Genomic DNA, 20,334 nt, shown 5'->3' with positions numbered 1-20,334 from the left:
TCTCTTTTCCCTTGCTCTCTTTTCCATGGTGGGGGTGGTGGCCGAATATTAGAGGAGGAAGAAGAAAGCTCTTGGGTGGTGTTCATCTTGGAGGATCGTCGTCCACACGACGTCCAAGGCGAGGCGTGAAATACGGCAGAAGATCTCGAGGTCATTAGCATAGAAAGAGAAGGTATAATTAGCAATTGTTTTCCGCATCATGCTAGTTATTTTTCTTTGTATGAATTCTAAACACAAGAGGCATTAGATCTAGTTTTTCTAATTAGTTTTTCGAGTTAGTGTTTTCTTTATTTTTCAAATTTGTAATTCGATTGTTCTTTTGTGTTAACCTAGAGTTATTTAAGGAAATTAAATATTAGCTTTCCTTAAAAGGCTTTGTCTAGGCGGTGGTGGTTGCTCCCATATCCAAGAAGGCCATATGCCTCGCCATGCAGTCCTGGAAGCCAATTTTGAAAATTAAAATTTAATGAAATTAATAACATAGGTGGATTTGGATCAATAGTGTTAAGTTCCGCGTGCGATCCAAATCTAAACTTGTTGGATTTTTCGGGCCGCGAAAACTGCTTTTTCGCATCGCGAAAACCCCGAAACTCCTTAGCCAACGGATCCATGCGAAGAGTATAGAACAAAATTTTACATGTACGAGTTTAATAACTAGATCTACTCTAATATCTATACGTTTAGAAAATTACCCTTGATGCGTGCCATTTTCGAATCCCGCTCGTCCAAGGAAGTGCCGGAACTCAAGATTGTCAACGTAGACAATCCTCTAGAAGTATCCACACGAACAAGATGTGTTCTCTAACACAAAAGGATGGAGAAGAGAACACCACAAGTGTGCTAGCACTTCATGATGCTCTCGGATGGGATTAGAAGAAGAAGAAAGGAAAAGAAGAGAACACACTCCTCTAAAAATCTCTATGTGACTTTCACTAACCTTTCTTCTTGGATTAGACTCACTCTCCTTTCTTCTCCCTTGCTTGAAACCCACGACCAAGAGAAGAGAAGGAGCAAAAAGAGAGCTTGAGGAAGAAGATGATGTGAATGTGAGTGAATGAAAAATTCATTCTCATTCAAAACCAAAAAGGTAACCCCCATTCTCATTAAATGTGGCCATTAAAGAGAATAGATTTGTAACCCCCATGAGGTGGCACACTTTGATGACGTGGCACATCATCATTAGTCCTCCTAATGCCAAATCACTAATGATGTGGCAAATAGTCAAGTCAAACTTGATTCTTCCTCTTCCTCTCAAGTCAAGTCAAACTTGACTTAATCTCTCTCATGGTTGATCTAATCCAACCATTTAATTCGAGCTAATTTAATATAATGAATCTAATTCATTTAATTAAATTGATTCAATGAGTCATAATCTAAATTAGACTCATTGAACACATGAATCAACTTGAGTCCAACTCAATTAGCCCAATTAGGATTACTCTTAATCCAATTTGATTCATCACATGAATCTAATCCTCTTGGTTAATCATATGAACCTAATCTCCATCCACTTGTTCTTTGTGTGTGACCCAATAGGTTCTTGTAACGTTGGCAATGCCCCTAAACCCATTTAGTACAATAAGTAATAAGCGGTATCTAGCAATACATCATTACTACCCAAGTTACAAGAATGTTGAGATCCAACATCACCTTGTGACTACTAATTGTGACTCCTCACAATATATGATAAGTGTCCTTCTATCCTAGACATATAGATTAATTAATGTGAGGCATAGACCGTGTCATCCTCTAATCAATCTAAATCTTGAACACTAAGTAGACTCACTCAATCAAATGAGCTCAATATCTCATATTGACTCATTTGAGCATGGCCATGCACTTCGTGGTCTCACTCTATCAAGAATATCGATGTCTCTTCCATCATATAGGAGGGGTATATCCCATCTACATCACCCACATCCCTCTGCATAATTTGTTACATACCCAGTAATCGCCTTTATAGTCCACCCAGTTACGGGTGACGTTTGACGAAACCAAAGTACATAACTCCTTATGTAGGGAACCATGGTAACTTCAGGTCTAAGGACTAATAGTCAAACTAATAGCCACATGAGAAAATATATGACACTCATATAAGGATCCATGATACTTTCTCATGGCAGGTCATTTAGTATACATTCTCTAATGCATACCCATGTGTCAACTTGATATCTCTATATCCATGACTTGTGAGATCAAGTCATCGAGTTGACCTACATGATAGTCTTATTGCATTAACATTGTCCCTGAATGTTAATACTCGACTAGGAATGATTAAGAGTAGTGTTCCCTATATTATCTCACTATCGGTTCAGCTAACTGATTGATATAAGTAAGAACCTTTTACTCAATGACGTTATTATACTTAGTTTATTTAGCACCAATACAAGTATGTATAATAGCCAAAAACCAAATGTCTTTATTTATATAGAATCTGATACAACAAGTCCATAATACAATCATCAAATGATTGGCTCTAGGGCTATAGCTAACAATCTCCCACTAGCACTAGTGCCAATCAGTGTAGGCTCTAAGCCCCAATGACCTAGTGTGACCATCATGCTTCCTCTGTGCCAAAGCCTTGGTCAAGGGATCTGCGATGTTAGCCTCTGTGGGTTCTCTATAAATTTTCACATCTCCTCTCTCGATAATCTCTCGAATGAGATGGAAGCGCCGTAGTATGTGTTTGGTCCGCTGGTGTGAGCGAGGTTCCTTCGCCTGTGCTATAGCTCCATTGTTGTCACAATAGAGCTTAATAGGGTCAGCAATGCTAGGAACCACCCCAAGTTCAGTGACGAACTTACGAATCCAAACTGCCTCTTTTGCTGCCTCTAATGCAGCAATATACTCGGCCTTTGTCGTAGAATCAGCTACTGTGTCCTGCTTCGAACTCTTCCAGCTCACGGCACCACCATTTATGCAAAACACGAACCCTGACTGCGATCGATAATCATCCAGGTCAGTCTGGAAGCTAGCATCACTGTAACCATTTACAGCTAGCTCATCATCGCCTCCATATATCAAGAAATATTCTTTAGTCCTTCTTAAGTACTTAAGAATATTCTTGACCATTATCCAGTGACTTTCACCTGGATCTGACTGGTATCTGCTCGTCATGCTCAAAGCATACGAGACATCAGGTAGAGTACATAGCATGGCGTACATGATAGATCCTATGGCTGAAGCATAAAGGATCTGATCCATGCGGTCTCTCTCCTCTCTAGAAGAGGGGCCCTGAGTCTTCGAAAGACTCACACCATATGACATCGACAGAAATCCCTTCTTGGAGTTCTACATGGCAAACCGAAGGAGTACCTTGTCAATATATATACTCTGACTTAGGCCAAGCAATCTCTTAGATCTATCTCTATAGATCTGTATCCCTAGAATGCGGGATGCTTCACCTAAGTCCTTCATTGAGAAACATGTCCCTAGCCAAGTCTTGACAGACTGTAGCAAAGGGATGTCTTTCCCAATGAGCAGTATGTCATCCACATACAATATGAGGAAGACAACTATGTCCCCTACAACCTTCTTGTAGACACAAGGTTCATCTTCATTCTTGATGAAACCAAACTGTTTGATTGCATCATCGAATCGAAGATTCCAACTCCGAGAAGCTTGCTTTAGTCCATAAATGGACCTATGCAGCTAGCATACTCTGCTAGTATGCTTTGGATCTACAAAACCCTCAGGTTGTGTCATGTACACATCCTCGAGTATGTTTCTATTCAGAAATGCAGTTTTGACATCCATCTGCCAGATCTCATAATCGTGGTAAGCTACAATAGTAAGCATGATCCGAATGGACTTAAACATCGCTACTGGTGATCATAGTCAATACCATGAATCTGCTTGAAACCTTTAGCTACCAAGTGAACCTTATAGATAAGTCCATCCATGTCAGTCTTTCTCTTAAAGACCCACTTACACCCTATGGGTTTTACCCCTTCAGGTGGATCAACCAAAGTCCATACTTTGTTGGTGTACATGGATTCCATTTCGGATCTTATGGATTCTAGCCATTTCTCAAAATCTGGTCTCATCACAGCTTCCTGATAGGTGGTAGGCTCATCCTCTATGAGCACAACGTCATCATGGTCAGACAAGAGAAATGAGTATCTCTCAGGCTGACGACGTACCCTATCAGACCTACGAAGAGGTATGTCTACTTGAACTGGTTGTTGTTCATCAACTCTTTGTTGAACAACATCATCCACAAAACTTTGTGGTTCCAGTTCAACTTCCATCAAGGCTTCAGTGCTAGGATCCGCATCTTGAACTTCTTTAAGATCGAATGTACTCCCACTTGTCTTTCTAGAAACAAAGTCCCTTTCTAGAAAGACTCCAGTCTTTGCCACAACTACCTTGTGCTGACTGGGAATGTAGAAGTAATATCCCTTAGTTTCCTTGGGATATCCTATAAAGTAGCACTTGTCGGATTTGGGTCCTAATTTATCTTAGACATGACGTCTAACGTAGGCCTCACATCCCCAAATCCTCATGAAAGACACTTGGGCATCTCTCCCAGTCCATATCCTATATGGTGTCTTTATCACTGCCTTGGATGGAACTCGGTTGAGTATAAAAGCTGCTGTGTATAGAGCATAGGTCCAAAGGTATGTCAGAAGATCTGTGTGACTCATCATAGACCGTACCATATCTAATAAGGTACGATTCCTCCTTTCGGATACACCATTCCACTGTGGTGTTCCAAGAGGAGTGAGTTGGGATAGAATCCCACACTCAGCTAGATAGTCACGAAACTCATGGCTAAGGTATTCTCCACCTCGATTTGATCGAAGTATCTTAATACTCTTGCCAAGCTGGTTCTGTACTTCATTCTTGAATTCTTTGAACTTTTTAAAGGATTCAGACTTATGTGTCATCAAGTACACATAACTATATCTACTGAAGTCATCAATAAATGTGATGAAGTACCTATAACCGCCTCTAGCCGCGACATTGAAAGGGCCACATACATCACTATGTATAAGTCCTAACAAATTAGTCGCTCTTTCACTGTGCCCACTAAAGGGTGTCTTGGTCATCTTGCCTAGTAGGCATGACTCGCACGTCTCATAAGATTCAAAATCAAATGAGTCCAGGAAACCATCCTTATGGAGCTGGGATAAGCGCTTGTCATTTATATGACCTAAGCGACAGTGCCAGAGATAGGTTTGGTTCAGGTCATTTGACTTGAACCTCTTGGTATTTATGTTATAAATAGGGTTTTCAAGATCTAGAATATATAGTCCATTTATCAGAGGTGCACTGCAATAGAACATATCGTTTAAATAGACGGAACAACATTTATTTTTTATTATAAACGAGAAACCTTTCTTGTCCAAACAAAAACTGATATAATGTTCTTAGTTAATGCAGGCACATAACAACAATCATCTAATTCTAGTACAAGCCCAGAGGGCAGGGATAAATGATAAGTTCCTACAGTAATAGCAGCAACCCGTGCTCCATTGCCTACTCGTAGCTCTATCTCACGCTTCGTCAATGCCCTGCTATTTCTCAGTGTTTGTACATTAGTACAAATGTGCGAAGCATATCTGGTATCTAATACCCACGATGAAGAAATAGAGAGGTTGACTTCTATAACATGTATACCTGAAGTAGATATCTTATTTCTCTTCTTCTTAATATCTTCCAGGTATTCTTTGGAGTTCCTCTTCCAATGCCTTGCTTGTCCTTGATATAGGTGACAAAGATGTTCAACCATATCATAAGCACTCATCAACTCATGTTGCTTCTGAAGCTCAGAGTTCATGGTCGCGAGCAAAAGACAAGACACATCTAATGCGTCATCTTGATGTTTCTTATAAGCATCTTTGTCAGCTCGCGTAGCAGTGGTAGAAGGTGCCTCCGGAATGGGCTGCTCCAGAACGTACAGTTTACGTTCCTGAGTGAGAACTATTCTCAGATTCCTGTACCAGTCCAGGAAATTTGCTCCGTTGAGCTTGTCCTTCTTAAGGACAGAACGCAGAGAGAAGATGTTCGTGTTTGACGTCATGGAAATTCTACAACAGAAATAAATGTAGAAATAAATATCATATTCTTTTAAATCATTTAATTAGGCCTTCAACTAAATGATACTACCACTGAATTCTATAATTCATGTGGGACAAGATCCACATCATACTAACCCTTGAGTTAGCTTTGGCTAATACGCCCAAGATTTAGTATGATCAGTAGGTAACAATTTACACATTACATCTCTATGCAACTCTTGTTTATAGGATCATTATTGGCAGTTATATTAAAACTTGAGTTAGCTTTGGCTAATATGCCCAAGAATTAATATAAATGGGATCTATGTCCTATCTTTCCAACCGTTGGAAGAATGCCTATAGTTGTACTCGATCCAATTGAGTTAACTAGTTACTCAATCTAATTGAGTTGTACTCACCCATGCATTGATAGGCGGGACCAAGATTGTCCCTCCGTACCCTACCAAGATAATATGTGTTGCTCTGCTTTGGCAGATTCAACAATGACATGTGATCGAGGTAGTAGTAGGTATCACGGCACAGTAGGCATTTTGAGTTGTCATGATTTAGATCTAATCTAAATGTCGATGTTGTATCATATACTCGATATAGATCTAATCTAATCGATAGGGTGTATCTTGTACACGATGTAGATCTAATCTAATAGTAAGGGTGCATCTTGTGCACGATTTAGATCTAATCTAATCGTTAGACACTAATTAATTACTATTTTACTAGCATGCATCACATACACACATAAGCAATTAATTAAATAATTTTATGATTATGTCATGGCCCTACTACGATCTTCTCAAGCTAATGAGAAGATCAGATGGTCAACCTAAGGTCAACAGCTTCTCAAGCGCCTTCCTTTTGACCACCTTGTGTTGCTCACGCCTTCCTCGTAACTCCGTCTTGAGTGGATCTTCCACCACTTCAAAATTTACATTACAATTTTGAAACTTGAGTTACATTCTAGTCTAAATCTAATTTACAACCAGAATATAAATAGGGAGGCACGACGCGCAGGTCGCGTATCAAATACAGCACACACAAACACATGACGACACGTAGGCCGTATTATAAATTACAACACAAATCCAATCATATTTGGTCTTTTTGGGCCATGACTATCACAAAAATAATATATAATTCTAAATTATATATTTTTCATAATTTTTACAATTTTATGAGTAAAATTTTTTCCCGGCGGTCCCGATTAGCGATTTCAGGCGCAATCGTGGAGCAAATCCCCTTGCGGGGTAAGGGCCAGTACCCCTACCCGCGATCTAACCATCGCGAGTTGCTCCTAAGAGATCCTACAGTGCCTTAGCCCACTGTCCCAAAAGGTTTTGGGTCGAAACATTGTCGTTACGGAAAAATCTTCTCGGTAGTCGAAGCCTACAAGTGTCTAAACACTTGTGCTCCGCTTCAACGAGAAAAATACCCTTTAAAACTATAAAATTCATGAAATTACAGAAATTCACAGAAACTATATTTTTTCATAAAAATACAAAATAAATTCATACATGACTTCGCACGTGGCTCTGATACCACTGTTTGATTTTTCAGGCCGCGAAAACCGTTTTTTCACGTCGCGGAAACCCCAAAACTCCCTAGCCAACGGATCCGTGCGAAGAGTATAGAACAAAATTTTACATGTACGAGTTTACTAACTAGATCTACTCTTAGATCTATATGTTTAGAAAATTACCCTTGATGCGTGCCCTTTTCGAAGCCCGCTCGTCCAAGGAAGTGTCGGATCTCAAGATTGTCAACGTAGACAATCCTCTAGAAGTATCCACACGAACAAGATGTGTTCTCTAACACACAAGGATGGAGAAGAGAACACCACAAGTGTGCTAGCACTTCTTGATGCTCTCGGATGGGATTAGAAGAAGAAGAAAGGAAAAGAAGAGAACACACTCCTCTAAAAATCTCTATGTGACTTTCACTAACCTTTCTTCTTGGATTAGACTCACTCTCCTTTCTTCTCCCTTGCTTGAAACCCACGACCAAGAGAAGAGAAGGAGCAAAAAGAGAGCTTGAGGAAGAAGATGATGTGAATGTGAGTGAATGAAAAATTCATTCTCATTCAAAACCAAAAAGGTAACCCCCATTCTCATTAAATGTGGTCATTAAAGAGAATAGATTTGTAACCCCCATGAGGTGGCACACTTTGATGATGTGGCACATCATCATTAGTCCTCCTAATGCCAAATCACTAATGATGTGGCAAATAGTCAAGTCAAACTTGATTCTTCCTCTTCCTCTCAAGTCAAGTCAAACTTGACTTAATCTCTCTCATGGTTGATCTAATCCAACCATTTAATTCGAGCTAATTTAATATAATGAATCTAATTCATTTAATTAAATTGATTCAATGAGTCATAATCTAAATTAGACTCATTGAACACATGAATCAACTTGAGTCCAACTCAATTAGCCCAATTAGGATTACTCTTAATCCAATTTGATTCATCACATGAATCCAATCCTCTTGGTTCATCATATGAACATAATCTCCATCCACTTGTTCTTTGTGTGTGACCCAATAGGTTCTTGTAACGTTGGCAATGCCCCTAAACCCATTTAGGACCATAAGTAATGAGCGGTATCAAGCAATACATCATTACTACACAAGTTACAAGAATGTTGAGATCCAACATCACCTTGTGACTACTAATTGTGACTCCTCACAATATATGATAAGTGTCCTTCTATCCTAGACATCTAGATTGATTAATGTGAGGCATAGACCGTGTCATCCTCTAATCAATCTAAATCTTGAACTCCAAGTAAACTCACTCAATCAAATGAGCTCAATATCTCATATTGACTCATTTGGGCATGGCCATGCACTTCGTGGTCTCACTCTATCAAGAATATCAATGTCTCTCCCGTCATATAGGAGGGATAGATCCCATCTACATCACTCACATCCCTCTACATAATTTGTTACATACCCAGTAATCGCCTTTATAGTCCACCGAGTTACGGGTGACGTTTGACGAAATCAAAGTACATAACTCCTTATGTAGGGAACCATGGTGACTTCAGGTCTAAGGACTAATAGTCATTATAATAGCCACATGAGAAAGTATATGACACTCATATAACGATCCATGATACTTTCTCATGGTGGGTCATTCAGTATACATTCTCTAATGCATACCTATGTGTCAACTTGATATCTCTATATCCATGACTTGTGAGATCAAGTCATCGAGTTGACCTACATGCTAGTCTTATTGTATTAACATTGTCCCTGAATGTTAATACTCGACTAGGAATGATTAAGAGTAGTGTTCCCTATACATCTCACTATCGATTCAACCAATTGATTGATATAGGTAAGAACTTCTATTCAAGGACGCTATTATACTTAGTTTATTTGGCACCAATACAAGTAAGTATAATAACCAAAAACCAAATGCCTTTATTTATATAGAATATGATACAACAAGTCCATAATACAATCATCAAATGATTGGCTCTAGGGCTCTAGCTAACAAAACCATCAAGAACAAATAAGTTAAATTTGGAATCAATGATGTTAAGTTCTGTCTGCGATTCCTAATTTAACTTCTAAAGAACACAATAGGTTATTTAAGGAAAGGTTCGACACTTGTACAAAATTTTTGTACAGTGGAACTGGTACGATTTTCCTAGGACTAACCAACAATAATAACAAGCACGTATACTTAATAGTTATTTCTTTGATTTATCAAAGGGTGCGATTTAGCTAGTTAAATCAATAGGCCTGATAAGTTGGGAAATGATATTATTTATATGGTGTGTTGTTGATTATAGAATGAAACTGTGCCCTACTAATCTAGGTTGATGATGTCTCCTTGAGGAGCTCATAAGGATTGTCATGTAAACCCTGCAGGTGGACCTAGTCCGGCTTAACAATCACGCCGAGTGGTCCACTCTAGAAGAAATTAATTAAGTCCCCTGTACGGCGGACAATATGAATCTCAGTATACATATATCTATACCTCGGCCACACTCGGCCGGAACAATACAGTACAAATAAGTAACAAACCACGCAGTTTATATCAATATTCCACACAGCTCAACATATACTCAATCCACGCAGTTTAATAAGGAAGAACGATATAAAACCAACAAAGATATACGTACACATCATACTCCACTACAACGAAGAAAACAAATCCACGAAGTAGTGTGAAAATCTGCAGCGGAAAACAAAAGCAGCAAACCCAAAGGTTCGACATAAAGTCCACAATACAAACCCACAATACCAGTATATAAGACGCAAAAGCAGAATAAATCCGACAAAGAAAATCCTCGCGCTAAAGGGGCTAGCGACTGGAATATCTCCCGACGGCCTCAACCTGAAAAAATAGTAACAACGGGGTGAGTTCAAAGAACTCAGCAGGTAAACCAATAGACATGTACAGCAATATATATCCACCAGTAATAGCCTAAGGTACAGTCTCCTAAACCATGGGATCAAGAGTACAGTTCTCTAGCCATACAATCTATATAGTACAGTCTCCTAAGTATAACAGGTATGCAAGACTAAATAAACTGCAGTAACCAACAATAAGCAAGCAATACAATCTACTGCAAGAATATAAGAAGTGCATAACTGAAATAAACTGTACTCACCTGCGAGGCTCGGGCGAATGACTGTGAGCATACACAGATAAAAATAGTCAGAGCAAAATCATATAACCTGTATGCATGTCAATCATATGCAATCACCAAAATGCATCAATCATAAATGCATCAATGCATATGATGCAAATGACATGTCCTGGTCACCCCTCTTACGCCAGTCAGCCGTCTCACACACAATGGTGAGACCGAGTGGGTGAAAGGTTGTGACAACCTGCACTGCGTCACTACCCACGATGGTGACCGAGTGGGACGGGATCCGAGTACACCTATCCTCCCGCCTCAAACATAGTGAGGGCGTAACGCTCTCATCTCGACGCAATGGGGAGGGACCCGGGTGCTACCACGCTCTGTCACGCTACCCATGGCGTCCTAGCGGAGCACTACCGGCAATCTACCCTACACACGAGTCTGTGCCACTACCCATGCAGTGAACACGTTGTGTGCGGGTCCATGTAGCCGGCCGACGAGCTCAACAATAATGGAGTCGTCAATCGCCCAGCGTGCAATCATGCAATATGGTGCATGCGGCTACAGTATGTCATACCTGAACATAGCCTCCTCCGTATATGTGTGTGCCCAAAAGGTAAACGCATATATATAACCATGATATAAAACAGCATAAATCCAAAGACCTCACATATAACAAGGATATAAGTATCATGAATCCAAGAGCATGTATCACACATGTACAACAACTAATCAGTAGAGTAGAGCACTATAGATATACATCTCTATGAACATATACACATGGCAAGCGGTAACAGTATCCAATCCTAAAGTAAAGCAACTAGCAGATGAAGCATGTGATAGGTATCAACTAGCTAAGACCAAGGGAAGAAAATAATCTACTATCTGCCACTAGTAAATATATATAAGCTACACATATCATAAGACATTATCAAAAGATAAGTCAGAGGGTACCCGCCTCAAATAAAAGGTACAACCAAGCGATCCAAGGTCGAGACGCCCGTCTCGAATCAGAGTCCTGTGTCAACAAACAATATATATATATTTTATTTAGCTAAATCCAAATGAATAGCTAAATAGAATCCCTAAACCTAAATTAGGGCAAAGCCCTAATCACAACCTCAATCTACATAATTAAATCTAATGGTTAATTAGGATTAGTTACCTAATCTCTAATTACCAATTAGATTAAAAATCCAATGATTGACTAGGGTTAATTACCTTAACCCTAATCATTCCATTAGATCAATATAAACAAATAAATCTAAACCTAATCACTAACCATCTAGTAATCATGCAATCCAAATCATATCTAAATCTACACATAAACCTAATTCAATTCTACACACGATCAAGTAATACAACCATAATCCACATGTATCAAAATCCCTACACCTTACCTCGATCGAGCTTTTGGAATGGGGTTGCTGCCGAAACAGGAACACACCACAGAACAGAACAACCTACTGGAATCAACTCCTCTGTTTGGATCAAACTTGCTGCTGGCAACAAGGAAATTTGCTGAACCATAGAATCACCACAGAGCAAGCATATCTCTGCTAGATTCCAGTATACTATTCGGTTCAAGGTGAGATCACGGATCAGATCAAGGAATAAACATCACCAGTTAAACAATAACCTAATTCCGGAACCAAATCTTACCTCCAATCTGAGACTTCAATCGGCAACCATGAAGAAGTCCATGATCTGATTAAAGGAAAACCGATTACAAGATCCTCCTTGATCCCCCTCAAATTTCCAAATGAAGTCTTACCTCAAGTCTCCAGAAGATGTCGCACAACCCGATCGAATCCGTGAAGCAACGTACCAAAGATTCCTCCGATCCTCAAATCAACAATCAACAAGGGAATCCAAGACCTGACCTAGGATCGCCAACAATCAGGGAGGCAATCAGCAAGAATCGGGAAAGAAGACTCGATCTAGGGCACAAACCATAGAACAGGAAGATTCCGTTAGGGCTAGCTTACCCACGCCGGCAAATCGAGTGGCACAAATCCAAACTAGGGCATCACTCCAAGCTTCGGTGGAATGAGACGCGAGATTTGGTCCTTCACCGTGCCCTAGCCGCAGCATCTTCGGCCATCTACCGCAAGATCCGCCGAACCGCAACTCCTCGGCCGATTACAGTCTGGAAAGGAGAAGCATCGATCGGATCTGACCTTAGGGTGTCGACGCCGGTTGAGGAAGGTCACCGGAGCTAGAGCCTCGCTCCTGTCGGCGCCGCTCGTCTGCGAGGGAGATCGGAGAGGGAAGGGAGATCGGGGAAAGAGGAGAAGTTGGGGAAAAGATATAAGAAAAAGGGAATTTATTTAATTAAACATTTCTTCTCTTAAATAGGTCTCCCAAATAGGCTTTATCCGAACCCGTCAAATCGTCCCCTCAAAACCCGTCGTACGAGCTCAGAAAAATTCCCAGAAAATTTCTAAAAATTCCGGAAAAATTCTATAAGGCTATTTCTCAAATAACCCTATTAATTAAATTTTCCGAGATCTCACATCCTCCCCTACTAATAAAAATTTGGTCCCCAAATTTCGCTATAACCAACAGCAAACACTATAATATAACCAAACAGTATAAATGCTGAAAGAAACTCCAACCCACATACCTCAAGTAAAAAGATGAGGGTATCGATCTCGGATCGTATCCTCCAGCTCCCAAGTAGCCTCCTCGTCAGAATGATGCTGCCAGCCGACTTTAACCAGTTGGACAGTCTTATTCCGCAGCTGACGCTCTCTACGGTCCAGAATCCGTACAGGAACCTCCTCGTAAGTAACATCAGGCTGAATAGGAACAGATATATCTGACAGAACATGTGCCGGATCGGATACGTATCTCCTCAGCATAGATACATGGAATACATCGTGAATGCCAGCTAGAGATGATGGTAGCGCCAGACGGTAAGCTACTGCGCCAATCCTCTCCAAGATCTGGAATGGTCCAATATATCGGGGAGCTAGCTTACCTCGGAGACCAAATCTCTTCACCCCTTTCGTGGGTGAAACTCTAAGAAATACATGATCACCGATGGAGAACTCCAGGGGTCTCCGTCTCTGATCAGATAACTCTTCGGCGGTCCCAGCTCGACATCCTCCGTCGATAGTGCGAACTAACTCGCATCTGCTGAGCTCTCGAGGTCCTATCGGTGGCCTCCCCAACCTCTTCCCAGGAGGATGGGAGTACGACAAGGCCTACCATACAACGCCTCAAACGGTGCCATCTGGATAGCCGAATGATAGGCTTGTTGTTGTGGCGAACTCCACTAATGGCGGTGGTCCTCCCAGCGCGCCTCCAAGTCCATGACACAAGACCTCAGCAAGTCTTCCAATGTCGAATAGTCGCTTTCGCCCATCCGTCATGCGGATGGAATGCCGCATCAAAGCCAGTGTGCCCAAGGCCCGCTGCAGACTCTGCCAGAACTGGGACGTGAACCGTGGGTCTCTATCTGATATGATGCTCAAAGGAACACCATGTAATCTAATAATCTCACGACAGTATAACTCTGCTAATCGATCCAGAGAATCAGTCTTCCGGATCGCTAAAAAGTGTGCGGATTTGGTTAATCGATCAACGATTACCCAAATCGCATCATGGCCTCGTCGAGTCCTAGGCAGTCCTACCACAAAATCCATAGTAATATGCTCCCACTTCCACTCTGGAATAGGGATCCTCTGAAGTAATCCAGCAGGTCTCTGGTGCTCGGCCTTCACCTGCTGACAGACAAGACATCTAGCTACAAAATCTGCGATGTCTTTCTTCATACCGTTCCACCAATAGGAACGCCTCAAATCACGATACATACGGGTCCCACCTGGGTGGATAGCAAATCTAGAACGATGAGCCTCCTGAAGTAACTCCTCCATGACCGGGTGAGACTGAGGTACACATAATCTGCCTCGGAAATAAACAATACCCCCGACATCTCGTGTAAACTCGGTCTGCTGTCCGGAAGCTATCTGGCTGCTAATGAACTGTAAATGCTGATCTCCGGCCTGGGCCTCTCGAATCCTCATCCTGATCGACGACTGAGCAACCATGGTAACAAGAATACCCTGCTCTGTCCGTCCCTGCTCCTCAAGGCCCAACTCGGCGAATCCCTGAATCAAGTCCATGACTGTAACTCGATGACAAGCTAAAGTCCCTCTGGACTTCCTGCTCAGTGCATCAGCAACCACATTAGCTTTACCCGGATGGTAGCTAATAGTACAATCATAATCCTTCAGGAACTCCATCCATCTCCTCTGTCGGAGATTGAGTTCCTTCTGGGTGAAAATATATTTGAGACTCTTATGATCAGTAAGAATCTCAAAAGTAATACCATAAAGATGATGTCGCCAAATCTTCAAAGCAAAGATAATAGCGGCTAGCTCTAAATCATGTACTGGGTAGTTCTTCTCATGCTCCTTCAACTGACGAGAAGCATAGGAGACTACCCTACCGTGCTGCATCAAAACAGCGCCCAAGCCCTGAAGAGATGCGTCTGTGTAAAGTACGAATCCGTCATCACCAGAAGGAAAAACCAAAACTGGTGCCGATACTAATCTCCGCTTCAGCTCTTGGAAGCTAGTCTCGCAAGCCTCTGACCACATGAACTTCACGCCTTTCCGGGTCAGACGTGTCAACGACATAACAATGCTGGAGAGACCCTCAACGAATCGTCGGTAATATCCAACCAAACCCAAGAAACTGCGGATCTCCTGGACTGACTAAACTGTCCTCTCGGAACAGAAACTCCGGACGCTACATGCTGAGCCTTCAGCGAATAGTTTCGGCTCAAGTGCCCAAGCAGTTTGCAATAATAGCAAACTGACTGTCCCAGGGTGCATGCAGAGGTGATGTGATCTAGGGATCCTTATCAAGTGCATTAAGAGTCACCAGTAGACTGTTTCCGGTTCTGCTGAGAAGACCGGGAACATCCTGATGAACAGCATCCTGACTTCTGGGGTCGGCCAGATGACCTAGAAGTACTCTGACCCATCTGAGGGTGATTTCTCTGCTGCTGCCCAGTAGTCTGTGGCTGCTGGATCCGTCCGGAAGTCCGATCAGTCTACTTTCTTTTCTTATCTGTATTTGCTCTCTACTGAGCTGCCTAAATCATAAGAGCTCTATCCAGAGCCTCTGTATATGATGACTGACCAAAATCGGCAATATACACCTGAAGATGCTCGTCCAGTCCCTGGACAAACTAAAGCATACGAGATCTGTCATCGCCAACCAACTCAGGACAGAATCCGGCCAACCGGTTAAATTCGGCATTATACTCCATCACTGAGCGGTTATTCTGTCGAAGACTCAGGAAATCCCGCCGACGTGTCATCTGATACGCCCGGGGAAAACACTGACTCTCGAATGCCTCTCTAAATCTCGTATATATAACAGGCTGCTCGCCTATAATCGAGCGTTGTGTGTCCCACCAGATCTCTGCCCCGTCTCGTAAGTGGTAAGCAGCCAGCTCAACCTTCTCCCACTCGGAGCAGGCCATGTAAAAGAATGTCCGCTCCATAGACTCTATCCAAGATTGAGCCACGCTCGGATCAGTCTCCCCGCGAAATGGCGTGAATTGGCTTTTCACCAACTCCGCCAAGGCTGGGATCCATGCTCGTGCCACAACCATATCCGTAGATATCGCTGCGGTACTGGGCAGAATCACTGGAGTTGATCTTATGGGTGGTACTGATGGATAGGTTGGAAGAGGTACCACTGGTGCTGCCACATAAACAGGGTAGGAACCACTAGTGGAACGACAGAGTAGGCATAAGTAGGGACGACTAAAGGTACGATGGGCGGTACCGGGTAAGATGTAACCGGTACTGCTGGTGCGGGTGCCGGGTGTGCAGTAACCGGCACAGGTATCTGGGGTGCCAAGTACGTAGTAGCAGGCGCGGCTAGAGAAGGTGCCGAGTACCCTGTAGGTACTACTGGCGGTACAGTCGAGGTAGGTACCTCGGAAGTCGGAGCTATCGGGGTCTGATAAGCACCCGTACCCACAATGACCTGAGGAGTCTGCCCCTGACGGACAGGCTCAACCCTGACAGACCTCTCTGAAGACTCTGTCTCAGGAGAATCTAACGGCCTCTTACGTGGCCGCCCACGTCTCGGTGCCGGTACACGTGTAGGTGGCATATCTGTAAAGAAAATGTTACCCAGATATCACTACAGGTATAAGAACTGAAAAATTTCCTAAATTACCTATTTGCCGTCTGGAGATGTCCTGTCGCTGCTTAGCCCCAAATAGAACCAATAAAACCGCGTCAAAATACCTCGGAATTTCGAAACGATAAAATCGACGAAAATCCGTAAAATCCGAAATACCGAGAAATGCTTACGAAAGTAAGCCTCGTAAATTCGAAACCCGACAAGTAGGTATCGCAAAACCTGCTCTGATACCAAATAAATTGGTATCAGATAAACCTCCAAAATCCAAAACAAAGAGCAAGTATCGTGAGCCTGGCTCTGATACCAAATAAATTGGTATCAGATAAAAAGAAACTACAGAGCATCGTAACCCAGGCTCTGATACCAAATAAATTGGTATCAGATAAACCTCGAAAATCCAAAACAATAAATCTCAATATACATATATAATACCTTTCACTCGGCCGGAACAATACAGTACAAATAAGTAACAAACCACGCAGTTTATATCAATATTCCACACAGCTCAACATATACTCAATCCACGCAGTTTAATAAGGAAGAACGATATAAAACCAACAAAGATATACGTACACATCATACTCCACTACAACGAAGAAAACAAATCCACGAAGTAGTGTGAAAATCTGCAGCGGAAAACAAAAGCAGCAAACCCAAAGGTTCGACATAAAGTCCACAATACAAACCCACAATACCAGTATATAAGACGCAAAAGCAGAATAAATCCGACAAAGAAAATCCTCGCGCTAAAGGGGCTAGCGACTGGAATATCTCTCGACGGCCTCAACCTGAAAAAAATAGTAACAACGGGGTGAGTTCAAAGAACTCAGCAGGTAAACCAATAGACATGTACAGCAATATATATCCACCAGTACTAGCCTAAGGTACAGTCTCCTAAACCATGGGATCAAGAGTACAGTTCTCTAGCCATACAACCTACGGTATAGTCTCCTAACAGTATAACGGTATGCAAGACTAAATAAACTGCAGTAACCAACAATAAGCAAGCAATACAATCTACTGCAAGAATATAAGAAGTGCATAATCGAATAAATCAGACTCACCTGCACAGCGAATGATCGTGAGCATACATGTATAAAAATAGTCGAGCAAAATCATATAACTGATGCATGTCAATCATATGCAATCACCAAATGCATCAATCATAAATAATGCAATTGCATATGATGCAAATGACATGTCCTGGTCACCCCTAGCCATCCCACACACAATGGTGAGACCGAGTGGGTAGGGTTGTGACAGACTCTGCCGTCACTACCCCTAATGAGTGACCGAGTGGACGGATGCTGTCGGAGTACACCTATCCTCCCGCCTCAAACATAGTGAGGAGCGAACGCCTCATCTCCCGACGCAATGACGGGAGGGACCCGTGTGCTACCACGCTGTCACGCTACCCATGAGCGTCCCAGCGGAGCACTACGGCACCCACCTACACACCGAGTGCCGTGCCACTACCCATGCAGTGAACACGTTGTGCGGGTCCATGTAGCCACGAGCTCAACAATAATGGAGTCGTCAATCGCCCAGCATGCAATCATGCAATATGGTGCATCTACAGTATGTCATACCTGAACATAGCCTCCTCCGTATATGTGTGTGCCCAAAAGGTAAACGCATATATATAACCATGATATAAAACAACATAAATCCAAAGACCTCACATATAACAAGGATATAAGTATCATGAATCCAAGAGCATGTATCACACATGTACAGCAACTAATCAGTAGAGTAGAGCACTATAGATATACATCTCTATGAACATATACACATGGCAAGCGGTAACAGTATCCAATCCTAAAGTAAAGCAACTAGCAGATGAAGCATGTGATAGGTATCAACTAGCTAAGACCAAGGGAAGAAAATAATCTACTATCTGCCACTAGTAAATATATATAAGCTACACATATCATAAGACATTATCAAAAGATAAGTCAGAGGGTACCCGCCTCAAATAAAAGGTACAACCAAGCGATCCAAGGTCGAGACGCCCGTCTGGAATCAGAGTCCTGTGTCAACAAACAATATATATATATTTTATTTAGCTAAATCCAAATGAATAGCTAAATAGAATCCCTAAACCTAAATTAGGGCAAAGCCCTAATCACAACCTCAATCTACATAATTAAATCTAATGGTTAATTAGGATTAGTTACCTAATCTCTAATTACCAATTAGATTAAAAATCCAATGATTGACTAGGGTTAATTACCTTAACCCTAATCATTCCATTAGATCAATATAAACAAATAAATCTAAACCTAATCACTAACCATCTAGTAATCATGCAATCCAAATCATATCTAAATCTACACATAAACCTAATTCAATTCTACACACGATCAAGTAATACAACCATAATCCACATGTATCAAAATCCCTACACCTTACCTCGATCGAGCTTTTGGAATGGGGTTGCTGCCGAAACAGGAACACACCACAGAACAGAACAACCTACTGGAATCAACTCCTCTGTTCGGATCAAACTTGCTGCTGGCAACAAGGAAATTTGCTGAACCATAGAATCACCACAGAGCAAGCATATCTCTGCTAGATTCCAGTATACTATTCGGTTCAAGGTGAGATCACGGATCAGATCAAGGAATAAACATCACCAGTTAAACAATAACCTAATTCCGGAACCCAATCTTACCTCCAATCTGAGACTTCAATCGGCAACCATGAAGAAGTCCATGATCTGATCAAAGGAAAACCGATTACAAGATCCTCCTTGGTCCCCCTCAAATTTCCAAATGAAGTCTTACCTCAAGTCTCCAGAAGATGTAGCACAACCCTATCGAATCCGTGAAGCAACGTACCAAAGATTCCTCCGATCCTCAAATCAACAATCAACAAGGGAATCCAAGACCTGACCTAGGATCGCCAACAATCAGGGAGGCAATCAGCAAGAATCGGGAAAGAAGACTCGATCTAGGGCACAAACCATAGAACAGGAAGATTCCATTAGGGCTAGCTTACCCACGCCGGCAAATCGACTGGCACAAATCCAAACTAGGGCATCACTCCAAGCTTCGGTGGAATGAGACGCGAGATTTGGTCCTTCACCGTGCCCTAGCCGCAGCATCTTCGGCCATCTACCGCAAGATCCGCCGAACCGCAACTCCTCGGACGATTACAGTATGGAAAGGAGAAGCATCGATCGGATCTGACCTTAGGGTGTCGACGCCGGTTGAGGAAGGTCACCGGAGCTAGAACCTCGCTCCTGTCGGCGCCGCTCGTCTGCGAGGGAGATCGGAGAGGGAAGGGAGATCGGGGAAAGAGGAGAAGTTGGGGAAGAAGGGATCGAAATCGGCGTTTGGGGAGAAAAGATATAAGAAAAAGGGAATTTATTTAATTAAACATTTCTTCTCTTAAATAGGTCTCCCAAATAGGCTTTATCCGAACCCGTCAAATCGTCCCCTCAAAACCCGTCGTACGAGCTCAGAAAAATTCCCAGAAAATTTCTAAAAATTCCGAAAAAATTCTATAAGGCTATTTCTCAAATAACCCTATTAATTAA

General features: G+C 42.1%; 2 long non-coding RNA genes across 6 annotated transcripts; both read right to left on the bottom strand.

Annotated features, from left to right (window-relative positions):
• Positions 1–11,582: 11,582 nt before the first annotated feature.
• On the bottom strand, positions 11,583–12,887 carry LOC122032528. Of its 4 annotated transcripts, none has more exons than XR_006126120.1 (5): positions 12,573–12,887; positions 12,394–12,502; positions 12,282–12,326; positions 12,020–12,193; positions 11,583–11,637 (listed from the first exon to the last, which is right to left on the bottom strand). It is a non-coding gene; the product is annotated as an uncharacterized LOC122032528 (long non-coding RNA). The 4 variants fall into 4 exon arrangements; XR_006126121.1 differs by having other exon boundaries at positions 12,394–12,497; XR_006126119.1 differs by having other exon boundaries at positions 12,608–12,887.
• Positions 12,888–18,782: 5,895 nt separating this feature from the next.
• Positions 18,783–19,821, bottom strand: LOC122032432. Of its 2 annotated transcripts, none has more exons than XR_006126075.1 (5): positions 19,794–19,821; positions 19,580–19,688; positions 19,468–19,512; positions 19,206–19,379; positions 18,783–18,823 (listed from the first exon to the last, which is right to left on the bottom strand). It is a non-coding gene; the product is annotated as an uncharacterized LOC122032432 (long non-coding RNA). The 2 variants fall into 2 exon arrangements; XR_006126074.1 differs by having other exon boundaries at positions 19,580–19,683; positions 19,794–19,810.
• Positions 19,822–20,334: the final 513 nt, after the last annotated feature.

This window comes from Zingiber officinale, chromosome 11A (assembly GCF_018446385.1).
Source record: "Zingiber officinale cultivar Zhangliang chromosome 11A, Zo_v1.1, whole genome shotgun sequence".
In the NCBI taxonomy this organism is placed as follows: Eukaryota; Viridiplantae; Streptophyta; class Magnoliopsida; order Zingiberales; family Zingiberaceae; genus Zingiber; species Zingiber officinale.
This window is presented reverse-complemented; position numbering and strand designations above follow the sequence as displayed.